At 46.1% G+C, this 17,104-nt stretch overlaps 1 non-coding gene across 1 annotated transcript; it reads right to left on the bottom strand.

Moving 5' to 3' along the window:
- Positions 1–15,562: 15,562 nt before the first annotated feature.
- On the bottom strand, positions 15,563–15,666 carry LOC118143512 (small nucleolar RNA U13). The gene has a single exon (XR_004727714.1). It is a non-coding gene; the product is annotated as a small nucleolar RNA U13 (small nucleolar RNA).
- Positions 15,667–17,104: the final 1,438 nt, after the last annotated feature.

Below are 17,104 nucleotides of genomic sequence, written 5' to 3'. Positions count from 1 at the left end.
GCATGGTGGCCTGTGATCCCAGTGCTTCAGGATGCTGAGGCAGGAGGATTGCTTGAGGCCAAAACTCCGAGGTTACAGTGAGCTGCTCCTGCCACTGCACTCCACTCTGGGCAACAGAGAGAGCAGATGAAGACTCTGTCTCAAAAAAAAAAAAAAAAAAAAAAAGTTGAAAAAACAAAAAGATGACTATTTTTGTGAGATGTGAACATGATATGAAATTCGAATCTTGGCATCCATAAATAAAGTTTTATTGGCACACAGCCAGGCTTGTTTACTTACTGCCTATAGCTACTGTTGTCCTTCCCTGTCCCAGTTGAGGCTATGCAACAGAGACAGTGATGTGTAGAGCCTAAATATTCACCATCCCACCCATACAGAGAAAGCCTGCCCACCTCTGTAAGGCACAGTACACACAGAAGACAGGCTTGCTGTAGCTGTGGTCTCATTTCATGGCGCCGGGGCTTGGAGTTCTCTAATTGCTAAAATCCCAGAGGTACAGGGCTCCAGGGAGGTGCCATGTATGTACAATACAAGGGGTATAGTGCCCCCTGGAGGCAGCACTGGATTTGAAGCCGCCAGAGTGGTGGACGGGCCTGGCAGGGAGTGAGGAGGCCTGATTCTCTTGGCCCTGCAGAGAACTCCCTGGCTGTGTGATTCAGGGGCAGATCTCACTCAACTTCCCTGGGCCTCAAGTCCGCATCTGCAAAAGGAGGGGGTTGCACTCTCAGTGGTTCTAAAACTCCTTCCCTTCCTCACCTTCTTCTTCTTCTTCTTTTTTTTTGAGAAGGAGTTTCACTCCTGTTACCCAGACTGGAGTGCAATGGCACAATCTCGGCTCACTGCAACCTCCACCTCCTGGGTTCAAGCAATTCTGCCTCAGCCTCCCGAGTAGCTGGGACTACAGGTGTGTACGACCATGCCCAGCTAATTTTTGTATTTTTAGTAGAGACGGAGCTTCATCTTGTTGACTAGGATGGTCTCGATCTCTTGACCTTGTGATCCACCCGCCTCGGCCTCCCAAAGTGCTGAGATTATAGGAGTGAGCCACAGCGCCCGGCCCCCTCACCTTCTTAGCAGAATCCTTTCCTGAAATCAGTGCTCGTGTAGACCCTCAATATAGTAAAGAGCTGAAGGTGGAGAATCTCTGCTGGAAGCAGGCCTGAGACCCCCTCAGTGACCTGTGATGACTGTACAGTAGAGATTTCCAAACTCCTCCCAGCCCTAATCACTGAGAATAACCTCAGAACAGTTTACTTTTTGTTTTTATTTATTTTGAGATGTAGTTTCACTCTTGTTGTCCAGGCTGAAGTGTAATGGTGTGATCTCAGCTCACTGCAACCTCCGCCTCCTGGGTTCAAGTGATTCTCCTGCCTCGGCCTTCCGAGTAGCTGGGATTATAGGTATGTGCCATCACACCTGGATATTTTTGTATTTTTAGTAGAGATGGGGTTTCTCCCTGTTGGTTTGGCTGGTCTTGAACTCTTGACCTCAGGTGATTCACCTGCCTCGGCCTCCCAAAGTGCTGGGATTACAGGCATGAGTCACTGTCCCTGGCTTTTATATTTTAGAGTCAGGGTTTTGCTCTGTCACCTAGGCTGGAGTGCAGCGGTGGCATCATAGCCCACTGCAGCTTCGACCTCCTAGGCTCAAGTAATCCTCCTGCCTCAGCGTCCTGAGTTGCTGGGACTATAGGTGCACACCACACACCTAGCTCATGTTTTTATTTTTATTCTGCAGAGACGGAGTCTTGCTATGTTGCCCAGGCTGGTCTTGAACTCCGGGACTCAAGCAATTCTCTCGCCTCAGCCTCCCGGCTCAAATCAGATCTTTGCATTCACGCTCTGAGGCCACATATTCTGGTCCAGTCAACCAGAATGTCCTGTGGTGCTGGCGTTTCCCAAGCATCCCTCGTATGTTGTAATGGTAGCAGCTAAAATTTACTGAGCGCTTATTGCTTTCCAGATGCTGGGTAAATCCTCACGGGGTCTTTTGTCATCGAAAAAGACAACAGCTCAATGAAGTAGATGCTGTAATTATTCCCAGTTTACCAACAAGAAGATACCCCCAGACAGCTTGATGCCAATGCCCATCCCTTTGTAGGCTGTGTGGTTGAGCAGTTCCTCTCAGATTGCTTTAGAATCAACAGGTATGATGATTTACTTATAACTCACTTGCTGTTGTGACTTTGGGCAAAACTTTTTTCTTTTTTGAGACAGAGTCTCGCTCTGTTGCCCAGGCTGTAGTGCACTGGCATGATCTTGGGTCACTGCAACCTCTACCTCTCAGGCTCATGCGATTCTCATGTCTCAGCTTCCCAAGTAGCTGGGATTACCAGTGCCCGCTATCACTTCTGGCTTTTTTTTTTTTTTGAGACTGGTCTCATTCTGTCGCCTAGACTGGAGGGCACTGGTGCAATTTTGGCTCACCACAACCTCCACCTCCCAGGCTCAAGCGATTCTCCTACCTCACCCTCCTGAATAGCTGGGATTACCGGCACGGGCCACCATGCACAGCTAATTTTTGCATTTTTAGTAGAGACGAGGTTTCACCATGATGGCCAGACTGGTCTCGAACTCCTGACCTCAAATGATTTCACCCAGCTTGACTTCCCAAAGTGCTGGGATTACAGCCATGTGCCACTGCGCCCAGCTTAATTTTTATATTTTTAGTAGAGACAGGGTTTCCCGATGTTGGCCAGGCTGGTCTCGAACTCCTGACCTCAATGATCCACCGGCCGGCCTCAGCCTCTCAACATGCTGGGATTACAGGCATGAGTTACTGTGCCTGGCTCAAAACTTAACCTTTCTAAGCTTCAGTTTCCTCACTGGTCAAATGGAAATAGTGAGAGGATCAATGACATATATTGCTATGTGAGTGCATGGGACAGAACATATAATCATTGGTGCTACTCAGTGCTCAGGAACCATTATTTTCTGTTATGGTCACCAATCATCATTTGCTGCCTCTTGCGTTCTTTTTCAGTCCCAGGTAATGATTCTTTTGACACAGGCTCTGGGCCTTTCCATGTTAACCCAGCCTTCCAGCACTGTTTTTAACACGTCATCTATTGGTTTTATGAAAGTCTTTTCCCTTCCCCTCCCTTCCCCTCTCCTTCCTTCGCCGCCCCTCCCCGCTCCCCTCCCCTCCCCTCCCCCCTCCCTTCCCCTCCCTCCCCTCCCCCCTCTGTTTCCTTCCCCTCCCCTCCCCCCTCCCTTTCCCTCCCTTCCCCTCTTCCTTCCCCTCTTCCTTCCCCTCCCCTCCCCTCCCCCCTCCCTTTCCCTCCCTTCCCCTCCCTTTCCTCTCCCCTCCTCCTCCCTTCCCCTCCCTCCCCCCTCTTCCCCTCTCCTCCCCCTACCTTTCCTTTCTTCCTTCCCTTCCCTTCTCTTCTTCCCTCCCTCCCTCCCTCCCTCCCTCCCTCCCTCCCTCCCTTTTTCTTTTTCAGACAGGTGTCTTGCAGGTGTTTGAGGCTGGCCTCAAACTCTTGGGCTCAAGTAGTCCTCCTGCCTCAGCCTCCTTAGTAGCTGTTTCTACAGGTGCCACCATGCCTGGAGAATGCCATTTAAAGCCATTTTTAATGACCCAGTTCAAGGCTGCTTTCTTGAGGGGGTCTAACTCTTTTCACTAGCCCCAGTGGCCCAGGCAGCAAGCACCATGTTTTCTTGAGCCTCTAACAACAACGCCCTCCTGCTCACTGGTTGTTCTCTGTGTGGGTCTTTTCATCTACACTCCCAGGCCCACTGCACTAGGATAAATATTGGCTACACAGGGCCATAGAAAAAGTATGGGCTTCTTAATTTGAACCAGAGTTTAAATTAAAAATCCACCTTTGACTAATTGCGTTCTTGGGCATATTGTCTAAACTCATCGGGACTCTATGACTTTATCTGTGCAATCGGAATAGCAATTCTTTCCTTAACAAGTTATGGTGAGGATGAAACAAGTTGGTACTGTGAAAACTTCCCCGGCTCCAAGCCTGGTCCCTAACTGATTTGCTCTTTTTTTGCACCTATCATGGGTTTTGCACTCAGTAGTTGCTCTCTCAAAACCAGTTGATCAACTGCTAGCTAATGTTATGAGGCAGAACCAATGTTTTTTCTTTTTCTTTTTTTTTGAGATGGAGTCTCACTCTGTTGCCCAGGCTGGAGTTCAATGGCATGATCTCAGCTTGCTGCATCTACCTCCTGGGTTCAAGCAGTTCTCCTGCCTCAGTCTCCTGAGTAGCTGGAATTACAGGCATGCACCACCATGCCCGGTTAATTTTGTATTTTTAGTAGAGATGGGATTTCTCCATGTTGGTCAGTCTGGTCTCGAACTCCTGACCTCAGGTGATCCGCCCACGTTGGCCTCTCAAAGTGCTGGGATTACAGGCATAAGCCACTGTGCCTGGCCCTATTCCAGGTTTTTATTAGCACAGAAAGGTGGTAAAGTGGGCCGAGTAGGGTGGTTCATGTCTGTAATCCCAGCACTTTGGGAGGCTAAGGCAATGCATGCCGGTAATCCCAGCTACTCGGGAGGCTGGGGTGCGAGAATTGTTTGAACCTGGGAGGTGGAGGTTGCGGTGAGCTGAGATCATGCCATTGCATTCGAGCCTGGGCAACAGAGGGAAATTCTGTCTCAAAAAATAAACAAGTAAATAAAGAAATAAAAACTAAATAAAATACAGTGTATAAGGCATAGAACATACAAAATATGTGTCAATTGACTATGTGATTGGTAAGGCTTCTTGTCAACAGCAGGACATTAGTAGGTAGGTTTTTGGGAAGTCAAAAGTTATACATGGATTTTTCTGACTATGTTGGGGCCATCACCCGTAACTCCTGCATTTCTTCCAAGGTTGTTGGACTGAGAACCTTGGCTCCTTCCTGGCTGTTGGCTGGATTTTGCCTTCACTTTCTTGTCACTGGGCCTCTCCAAACCAGCAGCTTGCTTTCAAAGCAAGAGAGTCTTCTAACAAAATGGTGGTTAGAATGTTTCATAACCTACTCATGGAAGTAATATCCCCTCAACCTCGCCATATTCTACTGGTCGGACGCAAGTTACTAAAGATTACAAAGGCCATGAATACTGAAAGGTGGGTCTCCCTGGAGCCATCTTAGAGGCTGCTTGGCAGAGCTAGTGTGGGCAGAGGGAGTATGAGCAGGACTTACAGCATCTGTTGCAGGGGTAAGCAAATTCTGGTGAAGGAGAAGTGGTATTGGTAAGGAAAGGTCCAGGGTAAATTATCGGCATATAGACATAAGCTGAGAACCCTGGGAATCTTTGGTCCCAGCAGTGAGAGCCACCCCTCAGTTGGGCAGAGCACGTAGCAGCTCCCTGGTTCCTGGGTCTGAGCCCCTGAGGGCAGGAGTAGAGGCTGAGTCTTAAGGGATGTGCTGCTGTCTGCCAGGAGGTCTTTCTTGTGTTTCCCTGGAGAATCCTCACTGTTGGACCACAGAGCAACACTTGGCAGAGGCCGTAGGGTGTAGACAGGGAGGGACTGTCCACTTCCTCAAGGTCAACAGAGGTGGAATATGAAACCCCAGCCTCTCAAATTGGATCTCAGCCCAAAGGCTGGTCAGTTCTACCAGCCCTGTGATGCTTAGCTCCTCTGTCTGGCATCAGTGGGAGGGAGTCCCCTAGATTTGGGATACCTTCTGTCCCACAGAAATGAAATCTATTTCCCTGAAGCTCAATTCCCTCTTTCCCTGGGAGACCAGCTGTCCAAGAGAGAAGTTTGCTGCTTGGGACCCTTCCTCCTGTTGAAGGTTGTTGTTTTTTTTTCTTTCTTTTTTTTTTTTTTTTGAGGCAGAGTCTTATTCTGTTGCCCAGGCTGGAGCGCAGTGGTGCGATCTCCGCTCACTGCAACCTCCGCCTCCCAGGTTCAAGCAATTCCCTGTCTCAGCCTTCTGCGTAGCTGGGATTACAGGTGTGAGCCACCACCCCTGGCTATTTTTTTTTTTATTTTCAGTCAAGATGGGGTTTTGCCATATTGGTCAGGCTGGTCTTGAACTCCTGATCTCGTGATCCTCTTGCCTCAGCCTCCCAAAGTGCTGGGATTATAGGCGTGAGCCGCCACACCCAGCCCCTCCTGTTAAAGTTTTATAGGTTGGTGCTCAAATGTATAAATAGTGTCTTAGATATGGTTGGTTTAGAGTGGATATGAGAGGGGTGAGTGGGAATTCTCACCTTCCCACAAACCGCCCATCTATTAACCTCCTCCGAGATCCCACAGGCTCCCGACCCCTGTGCCTGTCCAATTTTGTCAGTCATTTGGAACCTCCAATCAAGTAAGTGACTCCAATTATCTCTGGGGAGCAGCCGCCAAGTCAAATCTCCTCTTTCCTATGCCTAGATTTTTGTTTGTTTTGGTTGGGGTGGGGTGGCAGAGTAAGGAGGAGCCTTATCTATTCTGCACATCACAGGAGAGAGATGGCCAGAGTGATCCTGGCTTCAAGGGAGAATTTATCTTGCCATTTTATGGCACAATGACCAGAGTGGACATAATATCAGTAAAGCAAAAAAATGCATACTGAACTATCCAGGAAGAAAGAAGATCAAGGACAGTAAGGGCAACTAGCAATAATTCACAGTTGACTCTACTCTTTCACTCCAATGATCTCGCTGTTTTTTAACATAATGCTGCAAGAGACCTAGTAATATACTCACTTTACAGATGAAGAAAGCAGCTTGTAGATACTGCTCGCATGCCACACAGCTATCAAATGGAGGATCTGGAGCAAGAACTCCTGGTGTTTGGTTATTTATTTATGAGACATGGTCTTGCTCTGCTGCCCAGACTGGAGTGCAGTGGTGTGATCATAGCTCACTGTAACCTCGAACTCCTGGCCTCAAGAGATCGTCTCACTTCAGCCTCCTGAGAAGCTGGGACTACAGGTCTGCACTACCATGCTTAGCTAATTAAAACAATTTTTTTTTTTTTGTAGAGACAGGATCTTGCTATTTTGCCTAGGCTGGTCTTAAACTTCTGGCTTCAAGCAATCCTCCTGTCTTGGCCTCCCAAAGTGCTGGGATTATAGCTGTGAGCCACTATGCCTTGTGTATTTATTTTTGACACATAAAAATTGTTTATATCTAAGATGTACAATGTGATGTTTTGCTATATATATATATATATATACACACTATGAAGTGATTATCACAATTACCATATCCATGATGTCATATACTTTTTTTGTATGTGTGGTGGGAACATTTAAGATCTATTCCTGGCTGGGCATGGTGGCTCATGCCTGTAATCTCAGCACTTTGGGAGGCTGAAGCAGGTGGATCCCTTGAGGTCAGGAGTTGCTTGGCTATCAAGGTGAAACCCTGTCTCTACTGAAAATACAAAAATGAGCTGGGCATGGTGGTGGGTGCCTGTAATCCAAGCTACTTGGGAGGCTGAGGCAGAAGAATCGCTGGAACCTGGGAGGCGGAGATTGCAGTCAGCTGAGATTGTGCTACTGCACTCCAGCCTGGGAGTGAGACTCCATTTAAAAAAAAAAGATCTATTTTCTTTTTTCTTGAGGCGGAGTTTCGCTCTTGTTGCCCAGGCTGGAGTGCAATTTCCGCTCACCGCAACCTCTGCCTCCTGGGTTCTAGCGATTCTCCTCCCTCAGCCTCCCGAGAACTGATGTACCACCACGCCTGGCTAACTTGTTTTTGTATTTTTAGTAGAGATGGGGTTTCTCCATGTTAGTCAGGCTGATTTTGAACTCCCGATCTCAGGTGATCTGCCTGCCTCGGTCTCCCAAAGTGCTGGGATTCCAGTAACTAAAATTTTGTAAACTTTTACCAAAATCTCCATTTCATCTATCCTACAGCTCCTGGCAACCACCTGTCTATTCTCTACTTCCATAACTTCATCGTCTTGAGAGGTTGTTTAGGAGTTGAAGTTTTACAGGTTGTTTAGAAGTTTATGTGCGATCATGCGGTATTTGTGTGTAGCTTACTACACGTAGCATAACATCCTTTAGGTTCATTCTTGCTGTTGCAAATGGCAAGATTTCCTTATTTTATTTTATTTTTTTGAGACGGAGTTTCGCTCTTGTTACCCAGGCTGGAGTACAACGGCGCGATCTTGGCTCACCGCAACCTCCGCCTTCTGGGATCAGGCAATTCTCCTGCCTCAGCCTCCTGAGTAGCTGGGATTACAGGCATGCGCCACCATGCCCAGCTAATTTTTTGTACTTTTAGTAGAGACGGGGTTTCACCATGTTGACCAGGATGGTCTCGATCTCTTGACCTCGCGATCCACCCGCCTTGGCCTCCCAAAGTGCTGGGATTGCAGGCATGAGCCACAGCGTCCAGCATAGATTTCCTTATTTTTTAAGGCTGAATAGTATTCCATTGTATATATGACACATTTTCTTGGTCTAGTTATTGGTCTAAGGACTTTTAAGTTGTTTCCATATCTTGGTTATTGTGAATAATGCTGCAATGAGCACAAGAGTCAGATACAAGTTTCTCTGGATATATACCCAGAAGTGGGATTGCTGGATGATATGTTAGCTCTGTTTTCAGTCTTTTGAGGAACTGACTGTTTTCCATATGGCTGTACCAATTTAAAATGTCACCAACAGAGACAAAGAGAGCCCTGGGATTTTGTCCCCAAATTCTGTACACTTTCATTGCACATTCTGTGCTCTTTAATGTATCCAAATGTGTGAATTTTTCAGTCCTGGACAAGTCCTTATTGAGAACCCACTAAGACAGTAGGCAGTATAAGGTATAAAAAAGAATTGAACGACTTGTCTTCAAGGAGTCTGTGACCTGTTGGGGTGAGAAAAGATCTATATACCAAACAATTTCAAAATTATGGGTTGGGCGCGGTGCCTCATGCCTATAATCCCAGCACTTTGGGAGGTCAAGGTGGGCAGATAACTTGAGATCAGGAGTTCGAGACCAGCCTGGCCAACATGGTGAAACCCCATCTCTACTAAAAATACAAAAAATTAGCTGGGCCTGGTGGCGCGTGCCTATAATCCCAGCTACTCAGGAGGCTGAGACAGGAGAATCACTTGAATGTGGGAGGTGGAGGTTGCAATGAACCAAGATCACGTCATGGCATTCCAGCCTGGGTGACAGAGACAGACTGTCTCAAAAGAAAAAAAAATTATGGAAAATAGTCTCAGACTCTAGCAGATTATAAGATTTTTATAACAGTCTAGAAGGGCTATCCCAGTTCGGAGATGTGCAGCTTAACTGAAGATCCTTAATAGAGGAAGCTCCTGTGGCTTACAATAATTTCTGAGCAATTTTGCACAATTAAGCAATTAATATTTCTCACAGAGGGATGACAAAAACTTGTATGGGAGTTGCAGTATCATTTATGTCCACCAGATGATGCCAACATTCAGTGGAATTCCAGAGTTTTGCTTTGGGGATACAAGTACAGTTGTGGTTAAATTTAAGATGATGTCGAGAAAGATATTTTAACCTGTTTCAGACATAAATAATTTTCTTACTGTAATTTTACATGGATTTCATGTACGCAAGCAATAGAGAATTCAAAAACAAACAGAACTACTCAAATTTCTCTTAGGTAAATTTCAGACGTTGACTCATTTTCCTAGCTAGATCTTAACACCTCCTATTTGCTCTAAGTCAGGTGACAGTGAGATTAATAGAAGGTGGCAGAGAGCTGTGCCTGGAGACCCAGTCTGGTAGGGAAGACCCCCACCTTGGAGGTAAACTTGTTCCTCTATTAGGCATTTACTCTCACTATATATGCAAATATATTCCCTACAGCAAATCTCGATAAACAACAGATTCAGCCCAGTGGAAAAGCCAGTATGGACAGCCTGATGCAATTCTATTCAGCATTAATGAGCTGTGGGCTTCATCCTAATGTGTTGATATTTAGTAATCTTTGATAATGAAAGAGGGTGTAGCCTTTGAAGTCAGTGTTCTGGTGCTGCTGCATAGTTCTAACCATGAACGTTCATTATTTTGCTTGACAAATTGGCCTGCTTTGGAATATTAAACACTCAGTCTTTAGAGTGTGAAGAAGATAAAAGGAATTCTGTTTGTTGTGCTCATTGAGACTATTTCCCAAGAAGCCCAAAGCTCCCATAAGGTTTTTTCTGGGAGATCCCATCTCTGCGAATCTGGCTTCCTCTCTCTGGAGGTGGCTGTAACAGGCAAGTTCATTTGTGTTCTCATTTAGTGGGAGGAGGGCCCAATTGCCTTGGCCCAGCCTGCCTCGGCCAGCGCTTGGAGTTTAGCATCATGCTGTGGTTGTACACAACCAACTCTACTCAGAGGACTCAGAAGGCCCTTGCGTACCAGAGGGCCAAGACACTCAGGAATGCCCTCATGGAAAGCCAGACTGGGAGAAGATGGGACAAGTGTCTTCTATTTCTCTGTTGAGCCCATCAGGAACTGGGGATCCCCACAGTGCTTCTTTGGCATTCTTGTGAGACACTCTGCTCTGGCGGTGGGCAAAACGCCAGGTTCAAGCGATTCTCCTGCCTCAGCCTCCCGAATAGCTGGGATTACAGGTGCCTGTCACCGCACCTGGCTAATTTTTGTATTTCTAGTGGAGATGGGGTTTCACCATGTTGTCTTGAACTCCTGACCTCAGGTGATCAGCACTTCCAAAGTGCTGGGATCACAGCAGTGAGCCACTGTGCACAGCCAGTTTAACTGCTTTTGCTTATTTCTGCACACAGGCCAAGCTAATATGGGAGGAATTTAACTTCGAGTTTAATTTTAAAGCAAGGACGATCATAGTCCTTTCCCTAAGCTAACCCCCAGGGAGATAGGAGAGCACACACAAGTAACCACGCTATGTTAAAGTTTACAGGACCACTGTGACCTGGCCAAGGACAAGGAAGTTCCACAATCTCCCCTTTGGACTCTCGCTGCCACCCAGATGTCTGTGGTCATCAGTCACCTCTTAATCTCAACGCCCATCTTCCCCTTTCCCCTAACATAAAAGGTGCCTAAAAGTCTATTAGCTTCAGATGGTTCTTTGGGACACTAGTCCACCATCTTCTCGATCTGCTGGCTTTCCTAAATGAAGTTGTTTTCCTTGCCCCAACTCCTTGTCTCTTGAGTTATTGGCTGTGATGCAGTGAGCAGTACAAGCTTTGGACTTGGTTATAATACCTCAAAGAGTAAGTATAAAGATTAAATGGGCAAATCTACATGTAAGAGTACTTAGAACAATGCCCAAAACATCGTACGTGTTCAGCTGCTGTTGCCACTGTGATTATTTCTGTTACTGTTACTATAATAGCACCAAGTGTGGAACTCAAGTTGTGCGTGCAAAAAAGACCCAAGTAGATCCTACATCTGGACCTTCCTGAAAAACCCACCGTAGGGGCTGTAGGTGCTGTTTTTAGATGGCCTTTCTGTCCCCTGATACTGAAAGAGGACCCTGCTTTGATGTTAGTTATTGCATTTGTATGATCTGACTGGGTAATTGCCTACCTACGTGCTATTTAGAATGTCTACACTGTGAATTTAAAGAGTGGTTTGTAATCATGGGCACCATGGAAAACCACTACACCCACCAGCCAATTATCATGGAGTCACAGACCAGGGAGGGATGGCAGGAGCTAAGTCCAGCCTTCCATCCCCAACCCCAGCCTTGGCGCAGGACCCTAGCTAGGCTCAAGCAATGTGCTCAGACACAAGCCTGGCCTCTTCTTGCAAATGAGGCTTTTCTGGGGAAATCTCTTTTAAAAAATGTGACCTTGATTTTGATCACTTCCTGAGAGAAAATTCAGCCCTATATAACTGCCCACAGCTTTGAATTCGTCAAAGCCCCAGTTTAATTTCCAATCCCAGATAAATTTTGCTTTCCTTCATTTCTCCCTGGGTTTCCAGCTCCGGCACCAGGGTCCTTGCAAGACTGACGCTATTCAGAGACCCCCACAGGGAACAGGCCTGGAGCCAGATTCACGCAGCCTGGGTCCCCTGAGCTGAGTGGGCCAGAGAGCACCTTCCCTTCTAAATCCTGCAACCTGGGGCAAACTTCTTGTGTCGACATGCATGCGGAGGCACTTGTTCAATCAGTTTAACCTCTTCCCCAGCAAAGCGTCGTGATGGCACATTCAGAGACACAGCAATCCTCCTCCGACATTTCCCCCAGGCCAACGTCCTTCATTCTTGGGGTTCAATGGAGTCGTTTCCATAGTGATAGCCACTTGTTGTGTTTTAAATCTCCTATCGAGGCCCTCGCAATTTGCCAGCTAAGCCAGGGATCACCAGGCATGTGTGCCAGGATAATAAGACAAAGTCTGTTTTATTTTACCCTTCCCTTTTTTGTCTGCTTTCAGTTGGGGGCAGCCTTACAAAAGAGAGGGACCTTTTGGCTTTTAAAATCCTTAGGCCTCTGCTCATTATCCCGGGCATATCTTGGGTGGAACAGTGGGCACTCCATTTCCACGCAGTCTCCAGGCGGCTGCTGGTCTGAGTGAACCATGGCAACAGCTGGGGGTGTGCACATCTGATTAGGACATGCAGGGCTGTTTTTGTACATGTGAGTGTCTGTTGCAGCAGACACTCCTACCTCTTTATTTTAAAGGTAGGGTGATTAGGGTGAAATCAATTCTATCACGAGCCTCGGTGTCCTTTGCTGAAGTTTGGAATCAAGATCATTTTGCCTTTGCTTCCTTTTTAGAACATCTTCTGGGACACTTTTTTCTTTCTTTTTTTTTTTTTGTTTTTGAGACAGGATCTCACTCTGCCACGTGGGTTAATGTGCAATGGTGTGATCATGGTTCACTGCAGCCTTAGCCTCCAGGGCCTAAGCAATCCTTCTGCCCCAGCCTCCCGTGTAGGAGGAACCACCATGCCTGGCTACTTTTTATATTGTTGGTAGAGACAAGGCCTCACTTTGTAGCCCAGGCTAGTCTCGAACTACTGGGCTCTAGCAATCGTCCTGCCTCATCCTCCCGAAGTATGAGCTGCTTCGCCCAGCCTGCCTTTTAATTTTGAAGGTACCAATGATTAGGATGAAAAAATTCCATCATGAGTCTCAATGTCTATTATTGAAGGTTGGAATCAAGATAATTTAGCTTTCTTTTTTTTTTCTTCAGAGACAGACTCTTACTCTGTCACCCAAGCTAGAGTGCAGTGGCACGATCTGCGCTCACTGCAATCTCCGCCTCCCAGGTTCAAGCGATTCTTGTGCCTCAGCCTCCTGAGTAGCTAGGATTACAGGTGCCTGTTACCGTGCTCAGCTAATTTTTGTATTTTTAGTAGAGATGGGGTTTTCCATGTTGGACAGACTGGCCTCAAACTCCTGATCTCAGGTCATTTTTATGCCTTAACCTCCTAAAGTGCTGGGAATATAGGTGTGAGCCACCACGCCTGGCATAATGTTGCTTTCTTTATAGAGAATCTTCTGGGACATTTAAAGTCAGTGACAATAAGTAGAGCCACCTGGAGTCTTGTGGCTCCCACTGCCTTGATGTTTCATGTGTATTCAGACAGGAGTTACCCACCATCTCCCCAGTGTGTGTTTAGTCTAATAGGTGTAAGCTAAAGCCTGCAAGAAGCATTAGTGATTCAAGCAGACAACTCTTCTCACAAGTAGAACAACTAGAGAAAGAAATTCAATAAGAGGATCAGCACATCAAAGCACGCCTTGCCATCCCTCCACAATCCCTTCTTACTGACGGAAATGGAAATGCTTCCTGTTTGCGAGTCTATACCAGTGCTCCCGTGCACCGCCATGAGAGCGGTGTGACTCCCTCATGTTTTGTAAGTTTTACTGCAAGATTTTGTTGTTCGTTGCTGTTGAGCTTTTGGAAGAATCTCTAAAGAAAATTCCTCTGCTCTGAATGGATTTGCTGTTTTGTGTGTGGCTAGAACTTCAGCAAAGGCACAATGAGGGGCAACGTTTTTTTCTCTTTTAGGAGAGGCCAGGTCCGGAGTCGGAGCTGACCGGGGTGCAGAAGAGAAGGGCTCGACCTTCAGAAGAATGCCTGAAAGCTCTGCCTGTCTAGTTTCATCATGGGTTTTAACAGAATACTTGGAAAGGAAAAACAGAGGAACATAATGATTCAGAGCCTGGGGCTTCTTGGCTGCCAATATACCAAATACTTGAACAAATGAACACACAATCAAGGGCAGTTTATAACGCAGCATCCCAGAGCAGATCTATTTTAAAGGCAAGGCAGAAAGAAAAAGAGGAAAATTATCTAAATTAAAAGTCAATGTTTCTAATTGCAAACAAGAAAATGATGAACATAATGATAGAATAAAGAAACCCATTAGACTGCGTCTGGAATCCACAGTTCCTGTGAGCAAATCTGGCACGCCACAGGCCCTGGGCTCTCTCCAGAGCCTTCTGGTCTTTGGAAAAGTGGCTCTTAAGCAGATAGGGTTGGATGACCAGCTCCTGTGTGGAGCTGTTTTCAAAGGGCCAGAGGCTGCAGAAATCTGGACTGGATTCCCAGATGAGTTGTTTAATTTTAGGGCTTCCCGAAGACTCAGTCATTAAGGAATGCTTCTATTTCAGCATAACCCAATGCAAACCAGTTCAAGCAGTCTGGAAACGTATTGATTTGCCTAACAGGAAAGGCAGGACTGGGCTGGTTGGATCCACTGGTTCAGCGATATCGCCAAGGATTGGATTTCTTTTTCTCTTCCTGCTCTGCCTCCAGTGGTATCAGGTTTACTCCAAGGCTGGCTTCTCTCTTGGTTGCAAGGTGGTTACCAACTGCCTTCAGGGTGACATGCTTCCTTGGCCACTCAAACATCAAGCCAAAGTCTTGCACCTTCCTGTTCCACCTTAAATCTCTCCCATGTCCCTTAGGGATACGCTTGCAATATTGTGGCCAAGGAAAGATGGGGGCAGCACTGACTGGTTTGGGCCTGGATTACTGCCCATCCCTGAAGCCATCACACATGAGGTACAATTCTGCTGACTGTTTTTGGCCACCAGGGCCTCCCCTGGAGCCAAGGGTAGGGGCCAATCACACTCCAATGTGACACGGACAATGTTTTCTTGTACTGTAATTTCCCCTTCACACTCAGTCTCCCTACTTTTTCATTCCTGTTTCCTGGAATCATCTTCCAAACAAAATACAGCACAAGATCTTATCTCAGGCTGTGTTTTTTGGGAGAACCCAAACCAAGAAAGCATGCAGTCTAGACTTAAATATATTAAAAAGCAACGTATCTATGTAGTGTGTGTGTGTGTGTGTGTGTGTGTGTGTGCATTTTGGTGCTTTCTTACTTCAATCAGATTGTCGCCTCTTGTAAAAATAGATCAGAACTTAAACTTTAAACTTATTTATTTTATTTTTTTTTGAGATGGAGTTTCGCTGTTGTTACCCAGACTGGAGTGCAATGGCACAATCTCAGCTCACTGCAACCTCCGCCTCCTGGGTTCAAGCAGTTCTCCTGCCTCAGCCTCCCGAGTAGCTGGGACTACAGGTGTGCACCACCATGCCCAGCTAATTTTTGTATTTTTGGTAGAGACGGGGGTTTCACTTTGTTGACCAGGATGGTCTCGATCTCTTGACCTCGTGATCCACCCGCCTCAGCCTCCCAAAGTGCTGGGATTATAGAAGTGAGCCACTGCACCCGGCCTTAAACTTATTTTTTATTTTTTCCAAGTTCAGGTCAGACGGGTAATGTGCTAGCATCTTAACAAAGTTCAAGGGTGGCACATCTCACACAAGCGTGTCAACACCCAATCATCATGCTCATGAACTACAAAATAATCAGACTTAAACTTGTTTAGTATTTTTCAATTTCTATAGCAATAGAGGAGAGGGCCAGTGCTTATTAGCTGTTATGTGTCAGGCACTTTACATACATTTTAAAATATAATCCTCAGGAGATCTCTGTAAGATTCTTATCATTATCTTCACTGTGCTTGAAGTGGCTTGGCCAAGCTCAGAGGTGTTGAGCTCACCAGATTCCCAGAGGACGCACAGCGAGAAAGTTCCCCTAGTTTACTAAGGACACAGGCTTGTAAATGGCAGAGTGAGGATATTTATGTAGGTATTTCTGAATCTCAGGGCCTCATAGAAATACTAAAAACAATGCTTGATGGTAAACAGTAGCCATATTGAAACTTATTCCTTTGCTTGGTAGTGTTTATTGCAGGGACCAAGTCATATAATTTTTAATATAAAACACTTGATGGATAATGCTGTGAGAAAGTAGCAGTGGTATGCTTATAAATGTTTAGCAATTGGTACTCTGAAAAAAAAAAGCCCTATTTTCAATGATGGCTAATTTTCATAGTGCTGATATTCCCACCATGGTCAATTGCAAGCTACCAGCATGACACTGGGGAGAGACAGTCGTAGCCCACTGTTTTATGGTATTTGTGCCTATAGACCCAATAGATGTACAAAACCTCAACAGCATAGAAAGCAGTCAAAAGTAGAAAAAATAAGAAAAAGTTTGAGTATGTATTACTATTATTATTATTATTTGAGACGGAATCTCGCCCTGTCGCCCCAGCTGGAGTGCAGTGGTGTGATCTTTGCTGACTATAACCTCTGCCTCCCAAGTTCCAGTGATTCTCCTGCCTCAGCCTCCTGAGTAGCTGGGATTACAGACACGCACCACCATGCCCAGCTAATTTTTTGTATTTTTAGTAGAAACGGGGTTTCACCATGTTGACCAGGATGGTCTCGATCTGTTGACCTCATGATCCACCCACCTCGGCCTCCCAATGTGCTGGGATTACAGGCGTGAGCCACCGCGCCTGGCCCTTAACATTTTATTTATTGTTAATAAATTTAAATTTAAATCTAAGTAGTTGCATGTGGTTAGTGGCTACTATATTGAACACAGTTTATACTTTGTCAAATGATTTTTAGTAGGTCTTTATTATCAGATCACATGTCAGCTTCTCAGCTTGCAATGCCTGAGTCAGCCTTTCTTAGCCTATCTCCTCGTACTGACTCCTCCTCTCAACCTTAGTTCCTCCATGGCTCTTTTTTCCATCACTAATATATATACTCAGCTGCTTCTCATATCTGGCCTCAGGACATGATGTTCTTGCTCTAATTCCCATATGTGCCACTTATGGGTTACACATGTGCCTGTGAGCCATCGCCCTCTTAAACTCTCAGGGTAGCCTGGCAGGGCCTGGTGTGGATGGAGCTCCTCAGCGAGCAATCTTCAGACTCAAGCAGCTTTGTTT

The sequence above is a fragment of the Callithrix jacchus genome, chromosome 7, assembly GCF_049354715.1.
Source record: "Callithrix jacchus isolate 240 chromosome 7, calJac240_pri, whole genome shotgun sequence".
NCBI lineage: Eukaryota > Metazoa > Chordata > Mammalia > Primates > Cebidae > Callithrix > Callithrix jacchus.
The sequence above is the reverse complement of the archived record's forward strand: the minus strand, read 5'-3'. Positions and strand labels throughout refer to the sequence as shown.